Source organism: Taurulus bubalis (genome assembly GCF_910589615.1).
Source record: "Taurulus bubalis genome assembly, chromosome: 16".
In the NCBI taxonomy this organism is placed as follows: Eukaryota; Metazoa; Chordata; class Actinopteri; order Perciformes; family Cottidae; genus Taurulus; species Taurulus bubalis.
The window spans coordinates 2,550,322-2,563,376 of record NC_136604.1 but is presented as its reverse complement, the minus strand read 5'-3'; the positions used below and the strand labels follow the sequence as shown (position 1 = coordinate 2,563,376).

General features: G+C 39.1%; 1 long non-coding RNA gene across 1 annotated transcript; it reads left to right on the top strand.

Moving 5' to 3' along the window:
- Nucleotides 1-11,912: 11,912 nt before the first annotated feature.
- On the top strand, nt 11,913-12,801 carry LOC306749011. The gene is made up of 2 exons (XR_013771170.1): nt 11,913-12,060; nt 12,651-12,801. It is a non-coding gene; the product is annotated as an uncharacterized lncRNA (long non-coding RNA).
- Nucleotides 12,802-13,055: the final 254 nt, after the last annotated feature.

The window sequence follows — 13,055 nt, the reverse complement described above, 5'->3', positions numbered from 1 at the left end:
TAGGAGGCGGGGAGAAAAGCGGGCCATCATCTTCCCTTTCCTCCCACAGTGACCAGACTTCCTGGTGTCCAGGTCGGTGTCCAGAGTCCCACAACTATCTGTAAAACAGTCAGATGGCCCAGTTTTCAACATTCAATTCCAAATGGTCCCAGTGTTCATCACAATTCAAATAATAATATTAATGATGATAACAATGATGATACAAATATATATAACATATATAATAATACTATTATAATATAACTTATGATTATCATACAAATTATAATACTTATACGACAACAACTAATACTATTGATATACTTATTTTCAGCTCTTTCATAAATGTTTATTATGTTCTGTCCTGCTCATTAATATGCAAGCCAATACAAATACAAAAAACGCACCACCGACTGACTTTGTGTCTGTACCAATTAATCAATATGTTCCTGTCAAGGCTGTTGCTATGGAGCTTGTGGCTCTTTCTGACAGAAGGCTAATGGTTAAGCCCAAGTTAGCTTGCATCAGAACCAGCACATCTCGAGATGTGACTAGTTGCAGAAATGTGACGAGACATCAGAGCCGAGAGGTGAGAGTTGAGTATCTCACATCATGTTACACTGACAAGGCTATAAGTCTCATGCTGTGTTTACACAAAACGCGAAGCAAATGTTCAGGTCGACGCTACTTGTGGGAGTTTGATCGCGGGATCATTCGTATTTATTTGCATCACTCGAGCTTGATGCGCTGGAGAGGAGCCAGTGTTACACTATCGTATGCTTTGTAAGCCACACCATGTGATTTTGTGTCGACCCATTCTCTTGTAATCTTGTCGCGCATAATTAACTTTTCCAGTTGTGTTGGGCCAAACTTGTCTGGAACTATTGAATCACGGCTATCAAATATATCAAAGATCGCATAACAAAATAGTAGAAAAATGTGGGTCCCAATAAAAAAACATGATATGTTACGTGTAACCCAACACACTACAATGTAGGCCTGCACGCCTGTAGAGAATAAGCAAGAGCATAAATCCGGCATGAGCTGTCATGCCGAAGAGAAAGTCAGTCTTTTCTCCAGCTCCAGGAGGATTACCCTGTCCTTTGTAAAGTACCCAGCAATGAAAATGCTGCCTTCTGCACATACTGTACATTTTCAGCCGAGTACAGTGGGAACGTCGACATAAAAGATCATATTATGACGTCCAGATAGCAATACACAACAGCTTGCAGAGAATGTGTCACAGTCAGCTATTTAGCCGGCAGCCTGCTCCTGACAAATACCATGTGCTTAGCTATCTCACATCAGCAATTATATTACACCTATGTTTTGTGTTTACTAGTGTTGATACAGGTTTCTATGAACTATGTTTTGGTGGATTTTGGGAGACAAAACATAATTAGTTTTTGCTGAAGTGCTCGATAGGTCTGCTAAGCGCTAATATAATTGCCACCTGTTCTGATGAAAACGTCTATGTTGTGTGTACAAGGACATATGTGTGCTCCTGCGTGGACATGCAGTCAATTTATAGTCCCAATACTTTGATTTACGAACAAATATCCACACAACTAAGGACATTCCTACTGCTCATTGTGATCTGTGCTAATTTGCAAATATTAGCATGCTAACGTGTTTACTAAGATGGTAAACATGCTAAACATGATCATGTCATCTTTGTCACTGTGAGCATGTTAGCACGCTGACATTAGCATATTGCTCAAAGCACCACTGAGCCTAAATTCTCACAGAGCAGCTAGCATGGCTGTAGAATCTGATGTAACCTAAACAAATGTACTTTTCAGATCTTTATTAGTGAGTGGGTAGAATCCATTAGCAAGTGGCTCAGCATCTATTAGCTAGATACATACATGTTTTTGGTGAATAAACCTAGCGTGTAACGTTATACCATTAAGAAATGCGAGCCTTGTAATCACTAGAAGTCACTACATGCTACAGCGTCATCTGTGTTCATGTCCAGATATCATATGTTCATAAACTCAAGAGTTTAGACTTTAAACACAATAGTTGTTGATTAGTTCAGTGGTCGCCAACACTGGTCAGTCCTTGTTCCCAGTTGTTTTTATACTGGCCAAGTGGATTTCTCTTTCATTTTCATTCTCACTCTCCTCACTGAAGCTTCAAATGTCTTCTCTTTTCTTCTTCATCCTCTCTGCCATGATTATGAGGTTGCCATGTTTCCTGATGGCCACTACAGAACACACTGTCTCAGGAATTAATGTATAAACAAATTAATTCACAATTTAAATGATATTACTTGCTTACTTTCTGGATCCATGTGGTGCTTTGTAAGTTACAAGTTAAAATATATCCATTAAAGACTGTAATTAGCTGCGTAGCAAAGTCATGGTAGGAAAAATTACCATTGTGCTCTCATTTAAAATGATGCATGTCAGTAGTTGATGCAGCAATTTGTCTATTCAAGCTGTTTTTAATGGAGTTTTGCAAACAGTGGGAGCTGTTTTGCAGGAGGTAAAGCTGATCTGCAGCAGGACCGTCAGGAACTCCTGTTTGGCCAATTTATCTTCATAATCATTTAATGATACTTGGGTACAGTCATAGGTTTGATTTGATTAATAACTAAACGTCCAATCTGCATTGTTTTGACCATGTGAACTACAGATTACTGGCCTCTTGCCTTTTCACACCAGCCCTCTATGTTGTACACCATTCTGTAACAACAAGGGTACCAGAGCTGCAACGTGACTGTAGTTGGAAAAGGAGGGAAATTATAGTTTTTATCTTTTTAAGAGAGGACATTATATTTTAATCAGAATATCCACAGCTGCATATAAACATGAATATTATTGGAGTATACATGTTTTGCCATGTAAACAGTTTCATAGGAATATTGTCATTTTTGGGAAAAATTATCAAAAAGGAGAATGTTTTGTGCATGTAAATGATGATCAATGTTTTACAAGTGATCATACAGTTGCCTGTAAAACCACTGCAGATCTCCATGGTAACTGATGCTGCACAGCTAACAGCAAAACAAAGCAAATGTAACAGTGTTATTAAGGGTGCATAGAGTTGCATTATAATGTACATGATTGTAACTTGAGTATGTAACCAGTACCAGTACTATTTTTCAAACAAACTAATACATAGCCGAGATAGAACAGGCTATCTCCTCATCAACAAATTGAGTTGAGTTATCAAACTGCGCGCGTGTGTGTGTGTGTGCCAAGTCTCTCATCCGACTGTTTCACAAACCATCTCCATCTCTTTTCCTACCAGCAAGTACATTTTTAACTCTTGTAATTGTCTAACTGTGTGGCTGTCTCTTTTCCCCGTCAGAAGAAAATCTAATAAAATAAAATAAAGAACTTAATATCCAGCAGCATGATGCCGAAATTCTTGAAAAATAAGATTTTCACAGTCATAGTAGTGACAATCGAGATGGTAGGGTGCAGCTTTTGCTCGTCTGTGTTCAAAAGACAATCAGTCGTAATCGACTATCTGGCTCAACTTAGCAGGCCCCTCTTTCTACGCTGAGCCTAAGCTTCTGCCAAAGCTTAGCTGGTAGGCTACCAGACGGGTTTACCATGAATATACCAACCAGAAGTTTAGTTTAGATTAGTGGGTGGAGCTAAGTAAAATTGAACGCTAAATAGAACATATTTAGGCGACATTTTACAATGACCTTGTATGACTTGAAAACACACTAGCAAAGGATTAGAGTTTGAAAAGGAAAACAAGGACTGTCAGACCGGACAGCAACCTATCAATCCCAGTAAACCCGCCCTAAAGCATACCTGCTCCATGGTCTGTTTGACTCTCAATGGACAATCATTTACAAAATTAACATCATGCTGTATTGAAGAAACTAGCGATTGAGTCCATAAACTCATATTTACAATGTTTGCTGAGGGAATAAATCAAGTGAAAAGTAGGCTCATTTTCTCATAAACTATTTTATAGAAGATTGAGGGCCAGATAAGATCAATTCTCATGCAACAAGCAGACTCCTGCAAGGTAGGTGCCATGCCATTATTCCGACAGCCCATTAATTTAAAACCCCAATAGTCCAAAAGAAATTCCATAAAAGCGAAAGCCCATTCGTTCGACAGCGCATTATCCTGAAAACAGACCATTGTTCCCAAGGCCTAGTGCACAGAAAATACAAAATCTCCCTTCTTACAAACAGAAGCTCGAGGATAATTATTATGCAGAATTACATTGGACCCCTTCCAATCAGTATTGATTTTTCTTCTATGGAAATGGCATGACTTGCCCCACTCTGGTTGATATTTTACACGAATCCTAACCAATCACACTCCTCATGCATGAAAGAGCGAGGGACAGACAGGAAAGGCAGGGCAGAGAAAGGGGATGACAGAAAAGGGCCCGGGGCCTGACTGGAACCGGTGGCTTTGGTAAGGACTCAGCCTTAATACTACGCATTCAGCCTACCTTGTTGCTTTCATGTGCATCACATATTGCACTTTTAAACAGACGTGATGTACCAACATACATTTATAACAAATACCACACTAGCTGCTGCAGCTAGCGCAGACAACACTTAAGATTTTTGTGCTGAATTTTCAGTGGTTTACTTGAGCTCAAACAGTGCAGCCACAAGCAATGTTTGAGCTCAAGTAAACAACACTGCTAGCTCGTGACACTGCTAGCTCGTGGCGCCTAGCGCGTGAGCTGTTGCTGAGAGGACCGTGTTTTACAGTGAGATCACTCGTAAGGGGATTTGGGAATATTTCACAGGAATTTTGTACGGTATGTCTCTGCAACTGCAGCTAAATTTAGAATCAGAAATATCCACAAATTAGCCGCACCAATAATTAAGCTCATGGGTCAAAGTTGAGAAAAAGAAAAGAAAAAAGTAGCGGCTTATAACTCACATTTTATGGTAGTAGAGCCGGTTAGTTGAACCCTAGTCAGAGCTTGCCAAAGCTATGATTTGTTTAGCCAGTATCCGTTTGAGGGCGGGACTTCTCAAAAGGTCTATTGGTGGTCATAGTTGCAGTATTATTATTTATTGTAAATATAATTGATTTCATTAGATGACTAACAAGCAAATAATTGTAAAACAAAATGTTACGTAGGTCCAAATTATATGCATTATTACTTTAACTCTTCCAACACTGAGGTCATTTTCAGTTGATTTTCTCGACTTGACATAATTTCTTAAATTCACCTTTTAAGGCACTTGCATATAAGATACATACCCATGTTTTACATCATAAATTGCAGAACAATCTCAGCTCTCTATATAATGAAGCACCATTGTCATAAGGCAAAAGTGTAAAGTGTTATATCTCTTGTGAAAAATACCACCTTTATATGGCATATAGGTTTTGGTGATGGAATTTGGGTTACCAGAGGTTTAAGGTTCACAAAAGCAGTGAACTATATGAATAAAATGGTAGATAGATGTAAATAAATGTCTAAAACCAAATTTTTTATTATCGTGTTTTTTGTAGAAATGTGGTCTTTCACACCTTTCACCAAAATGATAAAATGGGACTGAGAAATGACTTCATACTGCTGATAAAGCTTCATGGTGTGTGTACAAATGAAAAATGACCATCACAACATTTATTTATTTTTTGAAATAAAAATATGTATTATAAATTAAAAATATATATTTACACAATATACATGTTCATAAATACTAGAAAACAGACCCTGGCTGGTGGGGATGGCTGTGCTAGAGGGGCTAGTGGTGGTGAATCCTCTCTGTAAAATAAATGACAACTAGTCAATACTAACTTCACACAGTTTGAACAGTTCACAGGTGTACATGTGCAGCTGAGCCGTGTACCTACGTTACCTGGTAAACAGTGAGCTGTGTACCTACTGTTTGCTACCTGGTGCTGGTGGCTGGAGCGAAGCTGCATGTTGTGTACTCCTGCAGATGTGAATCCTCTGTAAAATAAATGACTACTGGTCACTATTAAGTTCACTGAAAGAAAGTTACGATTGCACACCAACACCTGTAACAGAGCTCCAGCAGGGACTATGATCAAAACATGAGCTAACTGTGCTAACGGCTACATGCGTACCTGCGTTACGCCAGACTCTAGCAGAAAGGGACCAGCTAAATGTGCTCACTCTGCTAGCGTAAATATGCTATTGCAACACAAAGTATAGTATCTAAATACACTTACCATCTTCAAATGGATCCCTTCTGTCTGCATCTTCCTCTTGGTCGCAGGAGTCAAAGCCTTCAGGGTCGTCCTCGTCGGCAAAATCGGCGCCATAGCTCCTCCGTAGTGAAGTGCGTCCTTTGTCATAATCTCTCTTTTCTTTATGAGTGTAAACACCAGCGTGTTTACAGAGCTCAGGTGTGTAGTTACATGCTGGTTCTTTATGAGTTTCTCGAGTGTTCATTGGCTCGTTGATTTCACCAAACATCGACGGACACATGATTCAACAAATCACGGTGAAGTATTTCGTGTGACGAGAACTTTTTCTAGCACAGCGTCATATGATACGTCGATGCCCCTATCTCTTGCCTGAATGATGGTAAAATGTTACAGGGGGCTGGCAGCGGAAGCAGGAAGTTTCCTCTTTCAGCTACACGTCAAACCATATTTCTGCGATGTATTATCACGAAGATATGAATATTTTAAAAACGTAGAGAGTGTCAACACGCAGCCTTGCGGAAGCCGTTGCGGAAGAGTTAATGGATGTTCATAACAAATAGTACATGCAGGCGTAGCGACTTAGGACCCAGGGGGTATTCAGATGGGAAGCACAACCTGCGACGGGGCTGCAGCATCGGGAGTTCAGAGCATGGCGGCCCGAGGAATAAAGGAGTTACAATTAAGAGCAGTTTGTTCTCACGTCTCATGTGTATTCAAAAACACGACAGCTAGCTCCCCGACAACCACTGAAGGTAGCGGGACCAGCCCCGGCTTGACGCCCGACTCGGGCAGCAGGGACGTGGGCAGGAGCAGCAGCAACAGCGGCTTATAAACCACGGCGGCTTGTTTGTGATTAAATACAACTTTTTCTTTAAATTTAGTAGATCTACATAGACACTCTTCGTGGATTTGAAGCTTGTCCCAGTTGAATGTTGTGTCATAGGGATACTCGTTTTCCAGAGTGGTTGGAAGGAGAGATAGGTTTCTTAAACATTACATTTTCTACATAAAGACCTGTGGAGTTAACATTAACCAGCGTTAGCATGTCTATGCTATGCCAGCTACTGAAGATATACTGAATGTTTCCACATTTGGCTTTTTGAATGATTGTAACAGTGAATAAAGACCTACCAGGCTTTACTGGAACAGTGTTCATTGTCTTCTGTCTCGATTACCAGGTGATTGGTGGTTGGCTTTTACACTGTGATCAGTAGCGTTAGCTTCAGTTGTGTGATACTTACTTGTTATAGCTGCTGAATCAGTTTGACATCCTTGATATATCCTTTAAATTAATACTATAGCTTTTGTCTTCTCTTTACATTGAACTAGAACCACATTGTGTCATCTGTCTGCATTTAAACACACAGCACCTGTACTCCTGTTCTTAGGTAACCATGTGATGTCCTTTTGTTTGAACAATACTTTGGGACCTATTTCACCTCAATGCTCCTCCCACCACGATCCGGCCACATTCAACCCCCTCTGAAGGAGGAGGCATATAAGGTGAATCCTGAAATAAAGTCAGGGTGCCTCGCTCACTTTGAAAAGTTTAAAAGAGGCTGCCCATTCTGTGAAATCACTCTTGGTAGCAAAAAAGAGAGCTGGAGGTGTTAATTTCATGGGTTAGGTCTTAAATTGAGCTCTGCAATTTTCTCCCTGAGTAGATTAGAGGAAGGTCTCACTGTCCTCAGGTAAGACGGCCCTCTCCTCCCTCTGAGTCATCACATATTGATTCCTTCCACTCCTGCTTGACCCCCTCTAACCCCACCACCACTTATGCCCCCCACAGCTTTGCATGCCTGACCTGTTTACATGGAAAGATGCTGTGCACGTGGCCGGCAGGGTGGGGAATCGGCCCTTGGGGGCAAAAACAATAAGCCTGCGCTGTGGCCAAATGGGTTGAGCCCCGTGGCATGTTTGTTGATGACGAACAGCTACGATCACACAGTGAGAGCATTATCTTCATCCTCAGGCTGAAATGCATTTCATTATTTACATCTGCTGGATGTGAGTGTGTGCTGCTGTCAGACATACCAACGGACAACAGGAGGAATGAAGCGCTGGAGCTTCTGTCGAATTGTTTAACTCATCAAATATCAGATTAATAAAATGAGCACTTAGCTGCATGCCAGGCATTGGCATTCCACATATGCACACTTCTCAGGAGAGGTTTCTGAAAGCAAAATCACTCGTATGTTTCTAACTGAATACAAACTTGCAAGAAAAAGTTGCAAAGTGAAAATGAAAAGCTTTGTTTTTGATCGGCGTCCTCGCTGGGCTATAATTCGTAATTACATTTTCTCATTGAAACCTCATTTCAGAAAGGTAGTGAACGGCGCTCTCTTTTGCATTGTAATTGAGTCAGAAATGAGCAGCCAGCGCACTGAGCCGGCCTTCCTTTTAAAGAATAATGGCGTCATTTGTTTTGTCCATTAACAAGGAACGCAGTTTTATTAATTCCTCAACTTGGTGTCCTGCATCTCCCTAATTAATTCCATTTGTTTTTTTCCTGCTAAGGAAGCTTCTGCAGATTAATGGTGTGGAACAAAAATGTTGTCGAGATGCTGATGTGCTTCATCTACATGGGGTGAATTTTCTGTCATTAGATACAAATGCCTGATGACTACAACTTTTTACTTTTTTTCCCCATGCTGCCAGTGTCGGGGTCCTTCGCCCGAAGGCTTCATTCCGTCTGCGTAATTGATTAGACCTGCGAAGAAATCCAACGATTGTTGTGGTGAAAAAATAATTTAAAAAATGCTGTTCTGATGAGTATTTTACCACCTACAGTGCCTAACTATGCACATCTTTATGTTCGTCTTATATGGGAGAAATGGATTTTTAGAACCTTGTAAAAGCCCTTTCATTTACAATGAGAGAATTATTGGAGGGACGTAAACAAATATGAATACATTATGAGGATATGAATAAATAAAAACAAAATCATTACATGTTCACAGTATTATGTGTTTTTCTTATTAAGATGATCACAACTTGCCACAAAAATCACATCACTTCTTTTCAGAGTCATAACAATATACCCGGTCAGCTGTCCCTCAAAGATAAACAAACCCGAGATCTGTTTAGAAATCATAGAATAAAAAGTGCTCTTTCGGCTGAGTCTCAATATATCATTTTATTTTTGAGCGGCATCGTCTCGTTTCTAATGAAGAGTGCACATGTTTAGAGAAAAAGCTTTTTTTCAGCGCTCTGAACGCTTCTTGTTGAAAATCTCTGAACTTGAGCGCTGGTGATGTCTTTTCAGGCAATCTGTCGAGTCGGTGCTGATGCTGAAAAAACAATGTGGGATGGAACGCTCCCCAAGAGATACAAGCGCATGACCTTTTCACTTCTGACCTTAGCTCACAATCTCCAAAGTCTGTTGTCCACTATCCCCAAATTGCGGATGATTGTTGCCGTACAGTGTGAACAGGAACTGCTAGGTGCTATTACTCCTCTCATTATATATATATATATATATATATATATATATATATATATATATATATATATATATATATATATATATACATATATATATATATATATATATATATATATATATATATATATATATATATATATATATATATATATATATATATATATATGTATATATATGTATATATATATATATATATATATATATATATATATATATATATATATATATATATATATAATTTCTGTCATATGGATTGACTGTTTGTAATTGTATTATGTTGTTCATTCTGTACACATGACATATATTCCACTGCTGTGCATCCTGGGAGAAAGTTCATTCTTTACTTGCTCTCCCCAGGCGTTTCTTCTTTTTTTCTCTCCCTAATTTGATATTGGGTCCCTGGAACAGAGGATGTCGTATGTTGAAAAGATTGTTCAGCCCTCTGAGGCTATTTTGTGATTTTGGGCTATACAAATGAAATGTAATTGATTTGAATTGAATGTTTTAGACCAATTCACTGTTGTTTTGTTATTCCTCCTTCGCTTTCCTTTTCTCCCCTCCTCCCAACATGAATGTATTGTTCAGATGCATTCACTATAGTCAATGCAATAGGTCTACTTTATTTCAACTAAAACACCTTATCATGTTGGTTCACTATTTTCTTTTATTTCAAACATTTTTATTGAGAGCATTTCTGCAAAATAAGATCTTGCTTCACTTTTTACATTAAGTACACAATAAAGTAGAAACAACAGGGAAAACAAATAAATAGAAGACGGGGAATAAACCTGGCTGACCGCCCATTCACCCGCCCGCCCAGCAATAGTTGGGATTTGAGTTTGTGTGTGTTGTTCGAGAAAATAAATAAACACTGACCACATTTTTCAAAAAATGACTTCAGTTTATCATTTGAGATGATCTAATTCTCTCTAGGTGTAATGTGTCAGTTCTGTGATACAAAGCTTCGAAGAAGAAACATGGGTAATATTGTATTCAGTTTGGATTTTGAGTAATACAACCTATGCAGCAGTTTACTGTATCAGACAATGTCTGGCATTTAAAGAGCAAGTATGAATATATTGTCAGCTCTCATCCCATATATCATATGAGACTTGTTGACCCAGCTCATCCTCCCTTGCACTCCTGTAGACCTCAGATGAAAAAGTGTTAATGTTTTGTAGAACATTATTAATGTTGGGTATCAATTTTATGTATTCAGAAGAAGATTATCTGGACTTGCAGTGTTGTAGTATGCATGTTTCATTTGATTAAAATTGTCATCTACATGAAATGTGCATACTCTGCATTTAACCCAACCTCAGTATTTAGGAGCAGTTGGCAGGTGTAAAGTGCCAAGAGTGCAACATGAGGTTCAGGGTCTCCTTCAGGGACACTTGTTGACATAGGAACCGGGAATCAAACCGCCAACCTTGTAGTTGAAGGATGACCTGCTGTACCGATCATAGTCGGCGCATAGGTATGTACACAAATTACATTATTTTTCTTTTCTTTCTTTCTTTTCTTGTCTATCTTATGCATATTTCATTTTATGTTTGTAATTTTGTAAAATTTTAAATATTATATAGGTGGAGGCTTCAAATAAGCCCAGTTGGGTCAATATCACTATAAGGTGCCTTTGGGACTTCCCATTCCCCCCCCCCCCCCCCCCATTAAACTTCATATGCATTGTATTACGTAGATGTTATGCTGTTAGAAATGCATATTGGTCAAGCTCCCACACTTTTTTTTTATAAATTAACTGCATGGTGACAATATACCCTGTCATGGACACATGTAAAGTAGAGTAAATACATTGTAATTACATAGTGATTATAAATTGTACATTTTCAGAAAGATATTAAGTCCCTTTCTCAACAATATATTTTATTTGATGGGTAAAGTATTTGGATAACTAAATTATGCAAAAAATGTCCACCCTGCATGGAAAACTTGCTGACAGGGAAGACAACATTTTTGGCTAATCTTAGCATTTAATGAGCGCATGATGGACCTTCAGTTACCAACATGATTCAGTTAGCAAGGTGACTGTGTACTATCTAACACATAGATTTTGAATTTTTGAAAGGTTTTTATATTAATTGATATTTCTCTATGACAGAGTGGAGATGATAAAATAGACAACATAACACTGCACACGTTAACCCTTAGAGATCTTCCAGCGCGGGTCCGCGCTATTTAATACTGACGTTTTGAAAATATTAATTTCATCGCGATAATTCTGCAAAAGAAATTAAAAAAAATCTCAAAGATTCTGTAGAATTTCCGCTTCCGCTGCCTTCTTCCCGCGAGATCCTGCAAGATTTACAGCGAGATCTGAGCATCTAAACGTGTCGGATGACGCATCCAGACCGTCACTGGGAGTCAGGAGAAAAGAGGCCCAGCTAAGAGTTCACCCTGAGCAAAGCTATGTTGGAGTGGATGGCGGAGCTTCAGCGCCCTGATGATCCGATGAAGAGGACAACACTAATAAAAGGGATCCATTTGGGATGGGTAAGTGTATTTACTGAACTTTGCAATAGCATATTTATGTTAGTAACGTGACCTGTAGCCAGCTAGCGCTGCTGCTAACAGGAAGCTAGCAGGATGAGGCTAACGGTAGCTAACGATGAGATAGCTCCTGCAGTGTTGGATGTTGTCTTACATGGCTAAGACTGAACGGTGCATAATCAACTTTTGTCCCTATCACCGTTAACTTTCTTTCAGTTAACATAGTACCACTATTAGTGTTGGACCTCCATTATGAGTTTGTAAGACCGTAACTAACGTTTGTTGACGTTATCTTAGCAACTTTAGCTCGTAACTTGTGCCGGATGTTCTTTTACGTATCTAAGACTGAACGGTGCAAATCAAATATTGTCACTATCACCGTTAACTTTCTCTCAGTGAACTTAGTACCACTAGAAGTGTTGGATCTCAGTGACGTTTTTGTAAGACTGTAACTAACTTAGTTTGTTGACGTTAGCTTAGCTTAGCAACTTTAGCACGAAACTTGTGCCCGATGTTGTTTTACGTGTCTAGAATGAACGGTGCAAATCAAATATTGTCACTATATACTGAAGAGTAGTGAATTTATTTTACAGAGAGGAGTCACAGCAGCCAGGGTCCAGTGGACAACATGCAGACTCCCAGTCCGTCTCTCCCTGCAAACAGATCTCCACCACCGGCCGGCCACAACAGCAGCCACAGAGCACATCTCCACAATATTATAATAAATTTGTTTTCAGACCTTTATTTACCAGTATCTTCCATTTTATTCATATATTTCACTACTTTTGTGAACCTAAGACCTTTGGTAAAACAATTTATAGCACCAAAACAGTTCGACTACATGAGTAAAGCTATGTTTTCACAATCGACATGAAAAATTAAAAAAATCAAGTGTCACTTTTTCAGCTTTAGGGCCATATTATCACTTTACACTTGTGTCTTATGTCAATGGTACCTCATTATATAGAGCTGAGATTGAGCCGAGACCTCATTATATA